At 43.4% G+C, this 21,587-nt stretch overlaps 1 long non-coding RNA gene and 2 pseudogenes across 1 annotated transcript; 2 read left to right on the forward strand and 1 right to left on the reverse strand.

The window, feature by feature from the left end:
• Positions 1–3,815: 3,815 nt before the first annotated feature.
• Positions 3,816–11,028, forward strand: LOC136531974 (wall-associated receptor kinase 2-like; annotated as a pseudogene).
• Positions 11,029–12,504: 1,476 nt separating this feature from the next.
• On the forward strand, positions 12,505–14,313 carry LOC136531976 (uncharacterized). Its single transcript, XR_010778146.1, has 3 exons — positions 12,505–12,612; positions 13,301–13,475; positions 13,701–14,313. It is a non-coding gene; the product is annotated as an uncharacterized lncRNA (long non-coding RNA).
• A 2,010-nt stretch (positions 14,314–16,323) lies between these two features.
• On the reverse strand, positions 16,324–17,073 carry LOC136531973 (citrate-binding protein-like; annotated as a pseudogene).
• Positions 17,074–21,587: the final 4,514 nt, after the last annotated feature.

The following is a 21,587-nucleotide window of genomic DNA, read 5'->3' on the forward strand; positions in this document are numbered from 1 at the left end:
ATGGAAGGGCTCAGCCGAGCAAAGGTCCCTCAGTCCATGGCCTCCAAGGAAGCCACAAGGATCTTGCTAGAGAGATCTAAGCACCCAGGGGACATTTCAAATCTTTCGGCCGACGCCTATTGTGGGGTAGTTGTCTGACACCTGAGGGGGAATTCTGCAACGTCAGCTTTAGCAAGCATTGCTCCTCCACTCCACTTTAGCCGAGCGCCGCTTGTCTGCTTTAGCAATGTTCACACCAAGGGCATGACAAGACATGACAAGGGGTTCACGCGTCCATGTGGGTGGCTTCGCTTAGGCATGTACAACCCACAGACAGCCCTGTCTATCTACAAGTTCTTGAAATTCACAACACAGACACCAGCTCATACAATCCACGGACAGAGACTGTCTATTTGGATGCTACAAGTTAATTAATGCTTGCATGTAACCGTGATCAATCATGAATATCATTTCTATATACCGTTGTGTTGCTAATTACAAAACAGATCATTCAATACATGGTTGCAGAAAAATACAAACTAAACCTTCTTGCTTTGATAACTTGATCACAGAAAATAGAGTTCGGCATCAAAAAAAAACCTTGATTACAGCAATCTCTGGTGCCATTATCAAGTTACAAAAGAAACTTGATCAGTAGCAACAGGACACCAGCAAAATCATCATGCCATCAGCTGATTACCAACATAACTAGCAAAATCATCCTTGCTGTCCAGAAAGTCACCATGGCTCGTTCTTTAACCTCCTTTTCCCTGCTACTTCTGTACACACCAAACAAGCTATGAGCAAGCAGAAATATCAAATCTTGCACTTTGGAGCATACAGAGCTACTAGGACAGAGCATCAGCAAACAAGATGGCATTTTGCAAACAAGGAAACAGAGCTGCTGCACCATACAGTCCTGCTGCACCAAATTACGCAACTTCTGAAAATTCACTACTTCCTGTATGTGCTACCAGCATGTTGCAAATTCAGAGACTGATTGAAAACACTACTTCCTGTATGTATGTGCTACCATTTTAGAACATTCAGATACAGCCACATGAGTAAGGATGAAAACGGAACAGAAATATCCCGAACCGAACCGCATCGTTTTTTTATATTTAATCCGATCGAATCCGCATTTTCTTGTCCGACTTTACCGTTTTCGCTTTCGCATTTCAGATGTTTCGTATTTCAAATGTAAAAGTAGAAAACGGTTTAGACATTTTTCCGACCATTTTCTACTTTTCTACTTTTAATTTGAAATATTCCGAATTGAAAATTCGGTTTAAACCGAATTTGGCCAACTGCACAGGTCATACAGCCCAATTACAGGTTGTTCACCACGCAGCTGTGTTCTTTCTACTGGTGGCCAGCTGCCCTCTCTTATAGACGACGCTCAGCCTCGTCTCTCTTCACCTCATGAGATGGTGCTAAATGTCAGGAAACCGGCAGCATCTACACGAAAGCCCACCTGGGCCATAGCCCATCAAGCACATCGGTTTAACCCCCACCTGCAAAGTCAATCATTTGATAGTTTTTGCATCAGCCGAATAAATCTTTGTTGCTCAAAAGAAAAATCTGAATAAATCTTTAAAATAAAATACTACATCTATTCTAAAAAGATTAATAAAATTATTCTGACTCAGTTCGAGTTCATGTTTCTATAATATGCACTTGTTAATTATTATATGCACATGAACTTGATCATGTATGCACTTAGTCACGCACTTGGTCTACGGGTCGGTATTCCGTATTGAGTTTTCGTATACTGACCGTGTTCGATATAATTCCGCTCGAATTGTTTCGTTTTCGAAATTCTCGATATTCCGTAAGTTCGTGTTCGTTTTCGTGTTCGGTTTGTCCGCTTTCGTTTTCGTTTTCGTATTCAAATGTAAAAGTAGAAAACGGTTGAGGAGTTCTCCGTTCGATTCCGTCCGTTTTCATCCTTACACATGAGCAACTATTTTCTCTATTTAAACAAGGTTTTCTGGAATAAACACAGACATGTATTCTAGAATAAACACAGATAGATTAGTAAATCTTGTTGCAGATAGAGTGTTTCATACCGATGAAAATATAATTCCACATATGCTCCATTCTGAATGTGCCCAGAATGCAACCTTCATATCTGAGCATCACGTCTCTTGCCTCTGCGGCTCCATGAGCAAGGAATGACGACGAGGATGAAGAACACCGCCGCAGCATCCTTATGTCCTGCACGGCCGCGCCGCCGCCGCCGCAGCCTTCGTGGGTCGTGCATCTTAGGAGGAGGCGGAGGGAGGCCCGCCGGCCACCGGCGAGGACGACGCTCCTTCCGCGAGGCGAGCACGAGGGTGAAGGCCGGGGTCCGTCGGTGACGAGGCGGAGGGAGCTGCGGACGCCGGCGCAGACGTTGCGGAGGGAGGCCTGGCCACCGGCGAGGATGACGCGCGTCCGCGTCCGTCCGCAAGGCGAGGACGAGGCGGATGAGGAAGGGCGGGGTCGTTGGGGACGAGGCAGGTCCGTCCGTGCGGGGAAGGGCGGGGCTTCCGTCGGGACGAGGCGCGAACGAAGCGAACTCGCCACAAACGCTTTGGATCCCGCACGCGGCTTGGAGACGACGCGTCCCGTACAGCGCGTCTCTCGGCCGGCGACAGGGTCTGGTAGCACGAGCCTGCCTCGCCAGACGACGACGCTTCTCTCTCTCCTCGTTCAATGAACGATGGCGGGGTGTTTGTTGCAAAAATGACACGAAAAAGACGAGCCTTACAGACGCGCTGTACATGCCATTAGCTTCCAAACTTTCGCTACGAGACAACGCAGTTTTGTAGTAATGAGACTATCACGTGTAATTATGGCTATATGGACTTTGATTTCTAATGACAGACTATCACGTGTAATTATGGCTATATGGACTTTGATTTCTAATGACAGACTATCAAGTGTAATTATGGCTATATGGACTTTGATTTCTAATGACAGACTATCATGTGTAATTATGGCTATATGGACTTTGATTTCTAATGACAGACTATCACGTGTAATTATGGCTATATGGACTTTGGTTTCTAATGACTTCATCTGTATCTATTATGTATGGTTTTCTAATTGTTATGTATTCGTTATCGAATCATGTAAGATATGTAATGGCGGAATATCAAATGTAAAGTATTAGATAATAACTTCTATTCAAATGTACAAACAAAGTATATAAAAAAATAGGAAAATGAAGGTCACTACTGGTTGAATCCACTGACCCGGTAGTGACCTTCGTGCAACCATTGTCAGCTTTACTCGGCATGACTCCCACTCTATCATAGTCATATCAAGGCTAGGTTCGGCACTGAAATCTTCTTATTACTCTGGGCTCATATCAGCGGGTCTAGAAACCGGCAGTGATAGGATAACCCTATCATTGCCCTCTGCCGAATCTGATTTGAACAGTGATGTTGGCTTTAGATGTGACAGTGTTCCATGGATATTAGGTAGTGATAGTTCCATAATGTCACTATAACGCACATCGCGAGGAGTTAATGCAGCCTGTTTTCCCAATGTACATAGATTAAAAACAAAAAAGATCCACGTGTTTGATTGGGAAACGGGGGGGGTGGGAGGGGGGGGGGGGGGGGGGGGGGGGGGGTGGGGGTCGGGGGGTTCTTATGATTGATGCGTCCGACAAGGTCAAGGATTAGTCTGCACTGGGGAATGTTTCAGACAATGCGCAAGATGCTGACACTGACAGGCAAACAACCGTGGGCGGCACACACAAAGTGGATCCATTATTCCACAGAAGCGGCACTGCATCAGCAGTTCCTCTGCAGGTGACAGGTCCCCGTTCCACTTTTATATCGGATTATGACCTCTGGACAGATGCTCAGACAAGTAGCTTACGGAGAGAGCAGAGCTTACGGAGAGAGCAGAGCTCCCACTCCATCAACAGCTCAAGAAGACTAGTTAGTGTCAGTCATGACATCCCACTCATCAGCATTAGTAGCAGGACTAGTGTGTCTCAGTGCGGTGGTGGTCGTGGTGGCGATGTCGTCATGGCTCGCCGCCGCCTCCGCCGCCGGAGAGGCTAGTATTGGTGGTGCGGACTGTGAAACATCATGCGGCGGTGTAGACATCCCTTTCCCGTTCGGCATGGGAGATCACTGCTGGCTGCTGCCGGGATTCGAAATCATGTGTAAGGACACCGGCAACGGCGTCCTTAAGCCGTTCATGGATACTAGAATGGAGGTCCTCAACATCTCTCTGGAGCAAGGTGAAGTGAAGGTGCTCCAGCATATCTCTTCTTACTGCTACGACGCTGCGTCTGCGTCTGCGGACTGGGATGAGTGGCACTGGGACTTGTTCAATAACTCGCCGTACACTTTCTCGAGCACTCGCCAACAAGTTCACGGTGGTTGGGTGCCGGGCGCTGGCGTACATCGGCGACACCAGAGGGAACAACGTTTCTGCTATGTACCAGACCGGGTGCGTGGCCATGTGCTTCGACGGCAAGATGTCCCTAAACCCTTGCTCCGGGATGGGCTGCTGCCAGACGGCCATCCCCAAGGGTCTCAAGTATTACCATGTGTGGTTCGACCATCGCTTGAACATGTCAGGGATCGACGACGACGGCGGCCTTAGTCGCTGCAGCTTCGCGGTGCTCATGGACTCGTCCAACTTCACGTCGTCGACCTCCAGCTCCAACAACATCTCCTAGCCGGAGTTCATCAACAATAACTCGTCGTCGGCATTCAACAGCTCCCGTGGTGGAATGGCGCCGGTGGTCCTTGACTGGTCCATCGGATTTGACGACTGCAAGACGGCAGTCAGAAACCCTGATTACGCGTGCCGTAGCATCAACAGCTTCTGCTCTGACGCAGCCAGCGGACGAGGCTACATCTGTAAGTGCAACCAAGGTTTCCACGGCAACCCTTACCTTCCTAACGGCTGCCAAGGTGAATCCACTTTCCTACCCTCTTTGTTGTTCTATCTCACAATCTTTTATGCATGCCATAATATGTTGTAACTATATTTTTAAAAACTTTATCGAAACATAGCCTTCTTCAATCTCATTTTGTTCGGCATATTTTTTCCAACAATAATAATCTTTAAACGGTTCGGACTCAAGCTTTTAAAAATTTAAACAACAAAAAAATTTCATGCATGCATATGTGTCAAGTGATTGGTAGATGTGAGATTGAATTAAGTAGTTAAATAAGTGCTGATTGTAATGTATATAGACCAAGTAGTCTATATACATGGTTCCCACATAAGTGGTCTATAGTTAGTATTATTTGCTCACAATATCCAGCCAACAAGTAGTCCATAAGGTGAGTTCCACCAAAGATTAAACAATTTTGTATACAACCAACTCCTCCACCTCCACCAGAGCAAGAAAGAGGGCGGAGAGAGAAAATAAACATTTCTTTATTTCTTATAGGTAGTCCATATGTCTATGGACTTTCTGTGAACTGCTATATGATTATCTCCACAATAGGTCAGCTAGTTGGTAGAGAATATTTATTCTAATAGACTACTTTACTGTCACATTGTGGCTGCTCTTATACATGAAGTTTTAACTCGGAAGCAAACAGAGTTGCAACTGTTTCGTTTTAGTTGTATGTGCACGTGTGTTGGTTGTAGTTGCGCATGAGAGGCAACTTAATTTAAGAAAAAACAAACAAAAGGTGCGCGGGAGAAACGGATGTGTGCACGGCACACACTGTTTGTGGATATAAACTAGATAGAAATTATATATATGATCGATCCTTTGGCATGCTTTTGGACATATACATGTTATGTTTAATAACTGGATGTTCTATTGCAGATATTGATGAGTGCCTTGACCGTAAACAATACCCATGCCACGGAGTGTGCATGAATACAGATGGTTCATTCACTTGTGATTGTCCTACGGGCACCCGAGGAAATGCATCTATTGGAGGATGCCAGAAAGATCCCTTTCCTCCACGAGCACAGGTGGCCGCTGGTACGAGCATTTTTCTTAAGCTGCAACACTTCGATTTTTATTTATGGAAAGCTTGCAGGTTCACATGTTGAGCTCAGTTTGGCTTGCTGTCGAATTAATTTGATTTTTACTACAAATAAAATAGACACATAATACCATTAAAACCCAACGGAGATACTCTTTGGGGATCCCCAATTTGTTTCACCGGTACTTCGAAGTTGTAGAAGCACATTCAGGTCTTCAGATTTAGTACGTTGCTGCTACAGATTGGGAGTCAGACCACAATTCACTCGATGTAATAACAACTAAAGAATTAACTTGCTCAATTGCACGGCTAGACTTTGTATGTCATCATTTCTTTATACAAGTCCTACTATCTCCATTGGTATTTTAGAATTATTATATTATATATTGTTATTAAGAGCATCTCTATAATTTTTGTAAAACAACACTCTAATTTAGTTTTTTTTTCTTGCAAAAAGAGGAAAAATCCTCTCGAACAGTTTTGTAAAGCAACTCCATATGGTCGGCCCTGTTTGGCCTGGCTCCATACTTTTTATTTCATTATTCCCCAATCTTTCAAATAATTTTACTTAACTTTTTTTATTTATAAAGCTTTCACTTTGGTCATTATTGCATGAAAGCTTCCACTTTGTTCATGATTGCATTAAAGCTTTCAAGGTATGCGCTACATCTTGTTTGTTTTTGATATAATATATAACCTCCTGTGGCCGATTAAATCAGTTTCTATAAAGTTTAAAACAGATTGGTGCCACAGAAAAACAAAAAACTACAGTACCCTTTGTCAGTCTTTAGTTCCATCTTTTGGTTCCAAGCTAATGGGTTTTGCCTATTAAAATTTACTACTCCACTCAATTGACCCCCATTATTTGCTCCATGAGTTAATCACTACTATGAACACATTTTTCAAAGGCGGGCATAACATGTTAATATAACCTGCCTCTAGCAAGGCGCCTATGTTAATGAAGATTTTCATTGGTAGGGAACTTGTGGGTCTCTGAAAATGAATTTGGCAAATAAAATAAGCTGTCAGCCTAGCTAGCGTGTTGTGCGAGCCCACTAAGCCCACCGTGGAGGTCCGCCATCTTCACCGAGTATGATGCCAAGATCTTGCAGGATTTGTCTCATCCTCGGGTATCGCAGGATCCTCCAAAACCTCGCCGAATCAGTGAGCTACCAAGGCACACCGCCACGTCGACCCACCTAGATCTAGCAAGCTACCATGCCGTGCCACCATGCGAACCTATCTTGATCCACACCAAGAAACCATGCCGCGTTGCCATGCCGATCCACCTAGAGTCAAACTCGGTGAGGACAGGGAGATGTTTGGACACAAAGATGAGTCCTAGCTAGGGTGTACCACATCTATGTTGCTTCCTCACCGCCCTCATTGAGGTGCTCCATATCTGTGCCGCCCACCTCGAGGTAGATCTCATCCACGATACTCGAAATCTCGATTGGTGACCACCAGGAAAGAGAGGGTCGGCAACCACATGGAGGCGAAGGGACAACCGCACGTCATCGAAATGCCTTCGGTCCACAACCCAGCTGGGCCGTCGCTGATAAGAGGGTGGTGAGAGAAAGGGCCCTCCACTAGATCTGCCCTTGGCCACCCCGCCGGATCATGGTGGCGAGAGAAAGGGCTGGCCACGCTGCATGGGCCTTCTGGATCTTCCTTCACCCTTGGTTGTCTACGCCACCGTGCCTCGCATCTCAGCCACTCCCAAGTCACGCCTCTACGCTTGGCGACTCCCTGCCCCCCCCCCCGGCACACCAAGGCCATGCCTTGCTCCTCGCACACTCCGCCATGCCACACCTTGCAAGCGGAGAGAAGAGGGAGGGTGGGTGTTGTGGGGAAGAAGAAGAAGAGGGAGGGATGTCGACTGTGGGGGAGAAGACGGAGGGCGGCTATGGGGGAGATGGACTATCGAGGTAGGGTTCTCTATCCTTCCTTATGTATCTTAGGAGTTAAAATGGGTTGTTGGGCTACACCTCAAATGACAAAAGCTCTCTTAAGAGTTCTGCCTTGGAAAATGACTTCCATTCTTAGAGGCAGACCTCTCCCAACTACATTAATTGATTTACAAAGGTGGGGTGCCTCAAAAAATGGTTCGTCTCCCTTAGTAAATAAAATGGCATGTCTCCTAAAATTGGTTTTGTGCTAGTGAATGTGGGTTTGACTTCCAAGAGTGTGCTCTAGTGCCTTTGAGGAAAAATAAATATGATACAGTTAAGCTCTAGAAGTGGATTTAATCTAAGACAAGTTCTTAGCCCGAGAGTTAATTTAAGAGGAGCGGTGTGTGTGTCTATATATATATATATATATATATATATATATATATATATATATATTGTACAACTTCACTCCCTAATTTTTAGCTCTAGCTTCTAATTCTACACTACTATAGCAGGCCGATCACAGTTGGTTCAAAAACCCCCATCACCGCTGATTTTGGGCCTAGGCAGTGAATTGTTGACGGTGATGATCAAGGTCATCACCGCCGGTTCATAACCAGCTGTGATATGATGCTAACACCACAGCATTGGCGTATACTCCGTCAGTGTACATGTCATGATCACCGTTGCCTTGATGCATGAGTAGTCTGTGTCCTGGTCATGTTCACCATCGCTTTGGCAGACGATCCATCTGTGTTGAGGTCATGATTATCGTCACTTTGGAGTACAATACACCTATGATGATCCTATAATTGGTGTCGGTTTACTAAATGACTCGGCGGTGGTGATGTTTTGATCCCCACCCCATCGTATGTTACACCTGTTGCGTTGATGATTGGTTCACCATCGTGATACAGTCCGATGGTGATGAGAAGTTTTATGACCAACGGTGAGTGGTATGATGCGACGGTGATGAGCAAACGATAAATGGTGGTTCTATGCATAACCGGCGGTGATGGAATGGTCTTCAGGTTTTCACAATATATTTGTTAATTCAGATAGACCTCAATAGCTTACTAAACACGCCATACATATATAATCATTAAATCCATACATCATATCCACAAACAAGTGTACTTTTAACAATAACAATCCACGCTAACATGTCAAGTGTGTAAATTGATGTACTAACACAAGCTGCCATTTGATTACATGATAAGGCACTGATATCTACAAACTTACATAACAAAAACGAGCTAGTTATGCTCTTGCTTTGTGCCACTAGTGCCTGCAAAGCAAGGTAAATATAATTAGTGTATCCTTCAGATTGTGGTAGCCAATGCACCATACAACCCCTCCTCCTGATCTCTGAAATAATCCTTACCAGAGACTCATTTTTGGGCTCCAGGCACAATATTATTCAATTCGAAGCCATAGCAGGAAATTTGTTATAAAGCAGGAGAATTAGTAATATTCAACACGTTTTTTTTTTTTTGCTACTAAGCCAAAATTAGCCTATATATCGAATCAAAATAACTGTCTACCTAGAAAAACACGTCGTAACAACAAGATACAACAATTGCAGCTTTTCTACTCTGCTAATGACTCGATTATAGACAATATAGCTTGTGATCATTGCTAGCAATTATATACTCTCTCCATTTCGAATTATAAGTCGTTTTGGTTCTTTTAGATACATGGTTTTTTCTATGCATCTAAATATATACATTATTTGTAGACACATATATAGTAAAGCTATGAATCTAGAGAAGACAAAACGACTTACATAATGCTTTTTCTCGGTCAACTGAACATGGATACATTATTAATTAATTTCCGATTACCATATCTCTCCAGGAATTTTGGCCGGACTTTTGGTTGCCCTGATTGCTTTTCTTTCCACCGAAGTTTTCCGCCACAAGGCGAGCAAGAAAAGACAAGGCTACTTTGAGCAACATGGAGGCCGGATGTTGTTGCGATTTCTCGAAACAGATGACCAAAACATCGCCTTCACCTTATACGACAGAGGAGACCTAGTGAAGGCCACACGTGGCTTTCACAAGGCCAACATCGTCGGGGAAGGAGCACATGGCACCGTCTACAAGGCCACCCTCGGCACTGCCACTGTCGCGGTGAAGCGATGCAAGCAGATCGACAAGAGCAGGACGGAGGAGTTCGTCCAGGAGCTGGTCGTGCTCTGCCGCGTCAACCACCCAAACATCGTCAGGCTCCTCGGCTGCTGCCTCCATTTCGAGGCGCCCATGCTCGTGTACGAGTTCGTGCCCAACGGGACCCTGAGCGATCTGCTCCACGGCAGGCGTCGGCGCCGGGTGGTGACGCTGCCAACCCGGCTGAGGATCGCCGCGGAGACCGCGGAGGCCCTCAAGCACCTGCACTCGCCGCCGCACCCGACTCTGCACGGCGACGTCAAGCCGGAGAACATTCTTCTCGGCGACGGATGGGTCGCTAAGGTGTCCGACTTTGGGTGCTCAACTATCAACGACAACGTGCAGGTGGTGCCCAAGGGCACGCTGGCCTACCTTGACCCTGAGTTTCTACAGGACTTCCAGATAACCGAGAAGGACCGACGTCTACAGCTTCGGGGTCGTGCTGATTGAGCTCTTGACTGGTAAGAACCCACAGGCCAAAGAATGGAAGAACCTGACCACAACGTTTCAGGACAGGATGGGAAATGGCACCCTTGGTGATCTTCTAGACGCTGACATAGTCGACGAAGGGAGCATGGGACTGATATATGCAGCTGCCAAGCTAGTGAGCCGATGCATCGCTGCTCCGGGTAATGCAAGGCCTGCCATGGGACAGGTCGCTGTGGAGCTTCGGCAATTTGAGGATGGCAGGTATAGCTACACTGCTACTGAGAGTGAAACTACTGGATTTTCTAATCTTCCTACAGTGAGCACAGAACTCGCCCGATGATTTGGAACGGAGAGTTTATCGCTAAAGCCTACGTTAATTGTGTCATTATTTGGCACAGTCGCGTCCTGTTATATGTCTTTTCTGTGTTTGTTACAGCAGTTCATGGAATGCTTGGTGCACCGTCCTCCGTCCATCTAATGACAATGATGGAAACGGCCACTAAAAATGTAATAATCTGCATCACATTTGCCTGCAGACAGTTATGGATGACGACTTCCCGTCAATCAGAGCTTCTTTGTACAATTGATAGAATATAACCCTACACGCGCATCGTACACGGATTAGATATACAACTTGGCACATAACAATTATATATTGTCGAGATATACTCTAGATAGTCTGATAGCTCTGGACCTGCTAGTTTCATACATCGAGTATAATATTGTTTGGATGATGCCTTCGCTAGCGCCATCGTTTGAGTAATAAACGCCTTGCATCCTGGGCAGCAACGTTTATCCCTCGTCGAGCTACAATCGAGATGAACGAGTGACACCAGATTACCTGTCGTCGAGTACCCAGCTCCATAGTTCCAGCTGGTAGCACGCCTTAAACGACCCGTCAAATATCAACCAGCATACTTGTCCGACTCAATCACCCCACTTTTCGTGGTCTTCTGGGGCACGCTCACAAATTCGACTAAGAGCAACTCGAAGAGACTCTTTATATCCTTACTAATTGCTAAGAATAGAGGTTTGATGAAAGAAATGCCCTCCAAAAAGTCTTTATTGTTATCCCAATATGCCTAGAGAATTTTCTATTTTGGATTTCGCGCTAGCCAAATATAGAAAACGAGAATGACTCCCTAGAGTGGACACATGGTATAGAAAAACTGTTAGAGAGCGGAAAGATATAAAATCGATTATTATGCAAATGACTCTCCTAATCTCCTACAATTAAAAAGAACAAAGCGTGGACATTTTTTGGTGCGACATTTGTTTTGGTTCGTCCGTCTGCCCACGCCTGCGATCCCACGGTGACGGCGGGTGGGACCTCCTCCAAGCTTGCGATCCCGCGAGTCCCCCAACCCTCGCCCTGACGCCTCTCCGGCCCGCGCCCCCTCCTCCTGGTGCCCTCGCCCGCGATCGCCCCCCACGCGACTCCTCAGCCTTTGTGTAACCCTAGCCGCCGCCGGTTGACACGAGGCCGCTGCAGGCGCGCCGCCTCCAGGCGTCGGGAGGCCACGGCGGACGGGGTCACATCACCCTGCGCCTCACATTGGCAACGACCCCTGCGCCTCACGTCGGCTGCCGCTGCCTGGATCCTTCAACGATGGCTGAATCCGGCCTGGCCGCCTCCATCTCTTGCCCATCGTCGACCTCGCAGGGGAGGCGTGCCAACGCCCCGCAACTGGATCAGGCGGAGTCGCGTGGGTCCTCCACCGCCATCGACATCGGCAAGGTGTGAGAGGAGAAGGGTGCCGTCCGACGCGAGCTCGGTTGCGCCACGGGGGATTGGGGCGGCGCTAGCTCATGGCACCCAGAGCAAGCACAGGGTCCTTGGCCTTCTTAATCAACGGCGAGGTCCCGTGGGTCCATGATGCTCATCTCCTCTGCCTGCTGAAGTGGAGATCCACCAGTCCGGATATGGATTTGTTTCATCTTCACTGGTGAGCAATCCATCCACCAAGTCTGAATATTTCTCTATTCCATATGTTCAGTTTCTGGCTGATTTTTGTGTGCTGTTAGATTAGATGCCCTACTAATCCATCAATTTGACTATTCAATGCTAGAATCTGCTATTGTCAAACCACGATCTGGTGTCGCTGCTGTGCATACGAGATCCATGGACCCGTCCAAGATCTGTCTTCCTACAACTACTGAACTACGGCAACGTGGAAGGAGGTCTGGAAGCAGAAACAAGAGCGTGCTCATCCAGCCTTGTTTCTTGGTTGTTAGCAGTTGCAGCGTGCTTAATTATTTCCTTTGGGTGCTGAGTGCTGACGGTGCACTAGAGTCTGTGTGCGTATAGAAGTTGTAGTTGATGCTAGCAGCGTGCATTAGATATCTAATATGGAGCAAGAGCAAGTAAGATATGCTACAGTGCTACTAGAGTGATAATGCGCTACTGGAGTGTGTTCTTCACTTGATTAAACTGCTAATCTCTAGCTAGGCGCACATAAAAGTGATATCCAATTTCATTAGTAAAAAAAAAAGGTTATGGTATTAATCACAATATATCTAAAATCTGCGAGTATGTTTGTACCTTTGTTATTACTTGCTACATTGCTAGATGGTGTACATCTATACGAGTTGGAGAGAATCCAGAATGCAAGCTCAACCGTTTATGTAATGATGAATTTGTAGACTAAGATGATACATCATATATATATATATGGAATCATTTGTGTGGTTTATTTGTTGCTTCATATCATCTTAATGATATTTATCGTGGTCGTTGCCTGTATATTGCATAGTAAGATGTTGTCTTTAAGTCATCTGCAATGTAGTATTTTATAGCGAAAACTTGTCATTTCTTTTCATAGAGTATGATGCCTGTGGTTCTAAATTGTTCTATAAATTTTTTGTCTAGAACAGTGAAGCTCGACAGCCATGCATTGTCCAGATAAGTCTCTACTATCAAGCCGAATTAATCCCTACAGGATGATTATCGTTATCTGGTTGGTGGTTTTTGTGTTCTTCCACTACTAGGCGATGCACCTGTTGAACAATACTAGCCAATTTGGAAAAACCTCAGCCTGCCCATGGTAAGATATTTAAAACACAAGGTACATATTTGGCAATTGAATTTGTGTGGAATCGATTAATACGATGACTTTGATATGAAATTGGCATGTTATTTTTTAATTTCTCTTTACAAATATTTTTTATAAACATGTACATGTCTGATGTAATCCTAAAGTTGCTAATAAAAAATATTAAATATTAAATTTTTATGTCTGTCTGATTCTTTGGTCTCAATTTCTTTTCAGAGTTGTCCTACATATGATGATCTGTTCAAGGCGCATGGACAGCCCTCGTTCATAGCCTATCTATACAGTCGTTCATAGGATGTCAGATTTTAAATAACTTGTTAGTTTTCTGTGAACTGACAATGTATTTTCAAATTATTGCAGCTCTCTGATGTTTCTGAAAGCTGACATGAAAAGAATGGATCTTAACGGTAGTGGAAAACTTAAAGTCAATAACAAGGCAACTGGCAACCAGTTATCAAGGCAACCAGTTATCAGTATCGGCGGGTGGCCCTCGGTCAAGGGAGGGAGGAGGCCGGCAATGGGCTTGGCCCACGTGCGGAGAGGTACACGGGAGATGTGGGAGCAGGGCCACGGGTTAGCTTCGGTCCAAGAGGAGGTTGAGGCTTGGGCTAGCATCAGGAGCAAATTTAGCCTAAGAGTTGTTAGGCTTGGGCTAGCATTAGAAAGAGATTTAGCCCACAAGTACGTAGAAAAATACTATTTTTTTTTACTTTTATCGTAGCGTTAGCACAGCGAAGTTATCTTATACATGAATCATATATGATGCAACGCTTCTCTGAATCATATGTAATGCCATCTGTTAATTCCATCAGGTAATTCGAGGTTATATTACATCTGAATCATGTCATGCCCATTCATTCAAAAAATAAATGAAGAAAATCCCATCGGTGCTCGAAGCCCCAGATGACAATATTAAGCTGCATCCTATCTGAGTATACTAGGTTACAAGGTGCCCATTATGTCATAGCATGAGTTCCGATCCATTGTTTTGGTTTGTTTGCAAGGTCATTGAGCTGTGAACACAAATATGGTTAAAGTGATTGCCTGTAGTTATGTGTCTTAATAAGTCAGTTTAGTGTCCTAATAAGTCCTCTTTCCATTTAACGATTCACTTGCACTGTTCAATGTTTTATCCTGTATAATCAACCACCGCAGTTTTCAATGCAGTGCCCAACAAACCAAACATCTTGATTGCCTATGTGCACAAGTGCCATCAGAGTCATGCATAAGTAGCTATGTTTTTTCTCTTATGATCATATTTTCCAGCTGCCGACATGGAACCTTACTGAAGTGCAAAAAAAGAAGAATAAGTTTTATCTTGAATTATTGCATCTCATACATGCTGAATCCCTAGACTAGATAATTTGTTTGCCTATGGTTGTATGCGCTTGCAGGTCATGGTTGCCACGTAGTGTTGTCAGCATAACTGCACTGTTTCCATGCAGAACATGTTGGAGCTAGGGACCTTGCAGATCTATTTTTTTATTAGCTGCACTGGTTTGCCAGCAAAGTGAAAGAAAACCTGTTTCTAAAGCCTGTATATACATGTGTCTCAAACTTTTTTTTTAGGAATCAGGAGGAGCCGGTGGCTCCTACTGTAATTTTTTTTTGCCAGTTTTAACATAGACTATTTGTATTTTCTCCCTTAATGCATATTTGTTAGTTTGGAAGGTTAACTTTCTTTGACATATTACCATTTGCAGGGCCTTGGAGCAGTAGCTATCAAATTCATATAGTTTGTTCAAACATATGGTGTATCCTGTGGCCATTTAAATAGACCATTTCGTCCAATACTGTTGATCATCATGTAGTTTAATTTCAGACAAGCACGACCACTAGCGGCTCAGCAAAATTGCTTTAGTTTGTTTTAGTTCTTAAGACAATTCAATTTTCAATTCTGGATTTTTTTATTATTATTTTCTAACTTGTTGGAGCTATGGACCTTGTGGATGTAATTTGTCTATTGCATATGAACCTTGGTGGATGTAATTTGTAATCCATTTATTTAGGCATTGTTATGAGTAGGGGTGAAAACGGTACGGATATTTTTCGACCGAATCCGTTTAGAAGGTTTAGATCTATCTGTATCCGAGTCCGGATATTCAACACTAGTATTTATTGGCGTACGAAAGAAATGGATATTGGAGATTTCTTCCGACCAATATAAAATATTATCTTAGCCACATCACGGAAAAGATCTATAAAGTAGAGTTTGTGAGCCTGCGATGCCGCGCTCTCCGTGACTTGTGTTAATTTCACACACTTTGTTTTTTGGATTAAATGTCACTTTAACATTGGTATTTAATTTTTATAGTATTGTTATCTTATCGTGCGATCTGTGTGTTTTTAGTATAAAATGTTAGCTATCCCGTAGCAATGCACGGGCACGCTACCTAGTGATGATTTAAAGAGTAAGCTTTATAAAGTTTCTCAAAGCTAAGAGCTAGTTGAGTTTTCCAGATGCGCATCACCCATAGTTTGTAGTTATACTTAGTTATATTTTAGTGTAGTTTATAGTTGTCAATTAACTTTCTTAAGACAAACAATTACATTGTCTTGAAAAAACAACTGCAACAAAATAAAAGACACGGTTACAGCATGAGTTACTACTCAATTATAACTTTGTGTAGTTTGTAGTTATAAATTTGAGACACATTTAACTTATTCACTACTCAGTTACAGCAGATACTACTCCCTTATTCACTAGCTGGAGACACATCTGAGACGTCCTCCATCATCACAGTTCACACATCGGATCCATGTTTCCATCGATATGATCGTGTCTCACCCTCACACATACACGACCATATCAAGAACGAGACGACGACATCTAATGTGTTCACGGCTTGGTGTAGATGGCGACGTTCCTCCAGTGCGACTCCATGCGGTGCGACGGGTCGTGCTGCTTGTACACGCCAAACTTGAAGTAGTGCTCCTTCCCGCCTTGGCTGGGGGCAGCCAGCCTCCTCTCGCCGTCGACGAACACGGTGACGTTCGCGGCCGCGACGTCGTGGATGACGTTGAGCCGGATCCACCGGTCGTAGACGCGGTCCGCCACCACCTTGGTCAGCTGGTGGTAGTAGGTGAGCCGGCCGTCGTAGACATGCAGCATCAGCGTGGTGGCGTGCGTTGCCGCGCCGAAGACCTGCATCGTCACCGACGCACCCGACGGCACGTACATGTCGCCCTCGAACTGCCACACCCCGGTGCTGTAGATCTTCTGCAGAACTCATGCAGAGTTAGTATAGGAAGAAGACCTGGAATATGGTCGTGAACAAGTCATGCCGTTGTCACGTACGTCGACTTTGATCTCGGTGCGCGCGCCGCAGGGGTGGTTGGCGCTGCCGGGCTTGTCGGTAGCGAAGACCCACACATGCGGCGGACGCCGCCGGACTGCTCGTACCGCTCGTGGAGCGGCACGTCGTAGGGCTTCTGCACCACGAACTGCGACGCTCAGCTTGACACGGCTGAAGCCTTTGGTCAGGTGATGAGACTAGCCGGCGTTGGCGGGGTAGGCCAACAACAGCGCCGCCGCCACTACCACCAGCAGCAACAGCAGAGAGCACGAGCTAGAAGAAGAACCTGCCATGTCACTGACTGACTGACTCTGAGTACTAGGCACCAGTGAGGAGGGCGTACCTCGTCTGTCTATTTAACCGCTCGGCAGCCTGGTCGATCAGTTACACTGGCGATGATTACCACGAGGAGCAGCGCGTGTCGTGTGCACAACGACGGAGACGGTGGCCGGCGGGCGGGCGGGCGGCGGCGGCGCCATGCGCGCCAAGACGGCTATCGATAATTCGATATCAAGCGCTTCGAACTCCAAGTAGGAGGAAGGAGATCTCAAGAACACGTCCGGAGTCTTCGATTCGTCCAACACAATGCACTCCTATTCACTGGTTGGCGCCGCACTGAATCTCTGACGATCGTGCCGTCATCAGTTCGAGTTCGTAGCCTGCCTGATGACGGCGACTGGTTGATAGTTCGTATCCTTGGTGGACATGGCGGACTGGGGGAGTGGGCCGTGGGCGAGATGCCACGTGATCTGCGTCACCGTCTGATTCACCGCGAATCTCAGTAAGCTGCTGACCCGCTCCCTTTCAATCAATTAGGTGGGCTTTTCTTTACTGGGCTTTCTTTATTCTTTCAGTTAGCAAACTGTTTTTAGGCTGCTGTTGGACTTGAGAAAGCTACTACTAGAAAAGAATTGTGCAGACCCTCCGGCCATCGTGCCTAGGGTGCATCTGTGTCCAAGAATGTTTTTTTATTTGGGTTTTTATTTCTTTCTTTTTCTTTTTTTGTAGATTTTTTGTTTTCGTTTCTGTTTTCTTTCTTTTTATATTTTACTCTATTAACCTTTTTCTTCATTTCCTATGTTATATGAATTATTTTTCCTTTATTGTTTTGTTTGATTTCTTCTATGTTTGCTTTTATTTAGTATTTTTGCAATATTTAGTAGACTTTTTTTCATGTGGGCATGATCTTATGATATTGTGGTGCTAATTGATTGAAACTTTCTGGTTTATTTATTGCTCGATAGTATTCCATGCTATATTTTTGTTCATTATATGTTACATATTGTATTTATTAGATAATAGATGATTCATTGTATTTATTTGATAATAGAGGATATTCGGTTATCTTGTTCTCTTAGTGTGTTTGAGATGTTCCATGTTGTTTTCTAGTTTTATGCTCCATAAATGTTATATTTTGCAATGTTTGTATATACTACCCATGAAATGTTTCATAGTACATATATTGGGTTGTTTATGTAGTACCCATATGACGTTTTATGATGTATTTTGGGATGTTCGGTAGTGTAAATAGAATATTCTATAATTATCTTTGAATTCACATAGTACACGTGAGATGTTCTGTAGTATAATTTAGATTGTTTAAATAATACCCATATGATGTTCTTTTTAATTTCCTATGTTTATTATTATTATTTTCCTTGCTTAACCATAGCAATAATTTATGTATTTGTGATGTGTCTTCTACGTTTGCGTGAATTACATCACATACCAAAATGTTTGGCTTTGCTTAACTATCGAAATGATTTGTGCATTCGTCTAGGTTACATCATATAACAAAATATTTGTCTTGGTACATGTAATGTTCACATAATATACGTATGATGTTCTACAATGTATTTTGGGATGTTCAAGTAGTATAAATAGGATGTTCTGCAATTTTGACTATTCACATAGTACTTGGAGTATGTTTTACGGTATATTTTAGGTTGTTCAAATAGTATCCATATGATGTTATTTTTTCTTTTTCTCTAGTTTTTTATTTTTTCTTCATCGTTATTTTATTCTAGTTAAGTAGTTTATTTTATTTTTAATTTTTTAAAATTTTAAGTTCTATGAGATACATATGGTGTACACGTATTATACATGTGATGTTTAATGATATATTTTGAGATGTTCGTGTAATAAATGGGATGTTTCATGATTATGTTTGAGTATTTACATAGTGCACGTGAGATGTTGTATGTATATGTTAGGTTGTTTAAATAGTATTCATGTGATGCTCTTTTTTAATTTTTCTCTACTAATTGACTTTTTTACTTGGTTTGTTTCCCCTTATGCATTGTTGTATCTTTTATTAATGTTTTCTATTTATGTTATTTATGCATATTCGATTATTTACATAGTATTGTGAGATGTTCTTTAATATATTTTAGGTTATTCAGCTAGTATCCTTGTGATGACCTTTTTATTTTCATCGATTACATGCCTTTATTTTTTTGTATTATTTATGTTTTCCTTTTGTTGTACCTTTTATTAATTTTGTCATTATATTTAAGTTTTTATTATTTTCTTTTTTCTATATATTTCATAGAAAATATAATTAATTTCCCTATTTCCACCGATATTATAATATCATTCACATGAATATATTATTTTATTTTTCTAAATCTTGAATATTATTCTTGTGAACCTAGAACATTTCTAATGTGAAGACGGAACATTGTTCTCGCAACATAGAACATCGCCTCTACTCCATAAAAGAGAAAGTTCTATCCTCATTATATAAATGTTTATTAATGAAATTTTATCTAAATATACTTAAGTGGGATCTTGTTTTGAAAGATTTATCATTAAAAATACAATAGTAAAATTAGAACTAAGTTTCGATGTCTAGTTTGTAAAGTACGGCTTTTTATGGTTTTAAAAACGCATTGACATCATTAAATTTGAACACTACTGCATAGATGTGTACCACAAACAGAGGAAGTGGTTGGAGTTGAGTTGGTCGGCACAACGCATGGTGTCGCCCCGATCGGACATTAAGCCATCCCATGATTCATGGACGACATGCATGCTCTGCCCTGCTCCCAAGGCCTAGACCAAATTGCTTCCTAGGCTCCTGGGCTTTGTGTTAACCAGGCCCGGTCCTGTCGATTTAGTGGCCAAGAGCAAAGTAAAAAAATGAGCCCTTTAATGCAACTCAAATAATGATGTTCCTAATAAGTGTATTGTATAAATAAAAAGTTATACATTTTACCTTAAAATTTTCTTCTAACATTTGCTGATGCGAAGTCATTGATGGAACCAACATCATTTTCATCTAATAATTTCTTCTCAATGTATAAAGTTGGCAAACCATTTAATCTTTCTTGAGACATTACAGAGCTCAAATAGTGAGTTCACTATAAATTTAAAAATTATTAGTAAGCAATGTACAAAAGTTATGTCATACACAGTACTAAATTCAATTCAACACTATACGGATTCCTAAATCCCTGAATTATTACCAAGTTGAGAACTAGATTAAATGATTATTCGTTGCCCTAGCTACAGCGTAACTCCGCAAGGATTCCTAAATCCCTGTATTATAAAGAAAAAGATTGGGGACAAAAGCAAATTAAATCTTGATTAAACATATATACTTGGCATACATCAGCTCATCAAATCAAAGGGGAGCAATTGGGTACCTCCGTGCGAGCAATCGGGAGTAATTGGACGGAGAGTGGGGTGGGCGCCGCCGGCCGACGGTCGCACGCTGGTTGCTGCCACGATGTAGAGGCTAAGTGGCGCATGAATGACCGATGGACGATGGCATGAGCACGACGCGTAGGCTCTGGCTCGTAGGTCATAGCGGGGAAGAAACAACAGCGGAGCGACAGAATGCGAAACTGACGCGCCGACGTGGAACTACGGAAACCAAATCGACATATGCTTGAAAGTTTCACGTACGTGCCAATCCATTTCCTGGCCTCATGGGCTCCTGGTTTCCTATGAGCTCCTATACCTACATCTTAGATATATAGGGTTGGGCCCCTTAACATCGAGGGCCCTCAGCGCAGGCACAGCTCGAAACCCCTGCCCCCCGGGCCGGGCCTAGTGTTAACATGGCAAAGTCTTCTGTCTTCTTTAATATTTCTTGTATCACCATAAAATATTCTATATAAGAGCATCCCCACTAGCTCCCTAGTATAACTCCCCAATAAGATGATAACGGCGATGACCCAATACTACTTTTCATATTATTTGGGAAGGTGCTATTGCAGACCACCAATAACTCATCCCCAATACAAATGGGACCAATAACTCATCCCCAATACAAATGGGTCCCACTTGTCAGTGAAAAGTTTATATTTTCTTTTTTTCTCCCTCAGAATCTCTTCCCCCCCCCCCCCACACCACACTGCTTCTCTCTCTGGTGACCGCCTAAAAGCCCTAGTTTAGTTTTGAATAATTGATGAAACCTAAGTACTAACCTTTGTCATGAGTGTTGATTTGAGCAAGGTTGGTACATACCAAGTGATGGAGCAATGAGAGGTCCATGGAGATGAAGATGGACATAAGATGATGGTGATCAAGCTCTAACTTGGAAAAGAAGAAAGAGAAAAACAAAAACCAAGTGTTATCAAGACAATGGTATCAAATAGGTTTTGTTTTGGTGATCAAGACATTGTAGAGAGTGTGATCATATTTTGGATCAATAGCTATACTATAAAGAGAGAAAATCTTTGGCTAAGCGGTTATCGAGTGCCACTAGGTGATATGATTTATGCATATGCATTAGGGACCTAGTGTGCTAACAATTAACCCTTGAAAATGCTTGGAAAAATGCTAACACATGGGCACATGA

This window comes from Miscanthus floridulus, unplaced genomic scaffold, assembly GCF_019320115.1.
Source record: "Miscanthus floridulus cultivar M001 unplaced genomic scaffold, ASM1932011v1 fs_496_1_2, whole genome shotgun sequence".
In the NCBI taxonomy this organism is placed as follows: Eukaryota; Viridiplantae; Streptophyta; class Magnoliopsida; order Poales; family Poaceae; genus Miscanthus; species Miscanthus floridulus.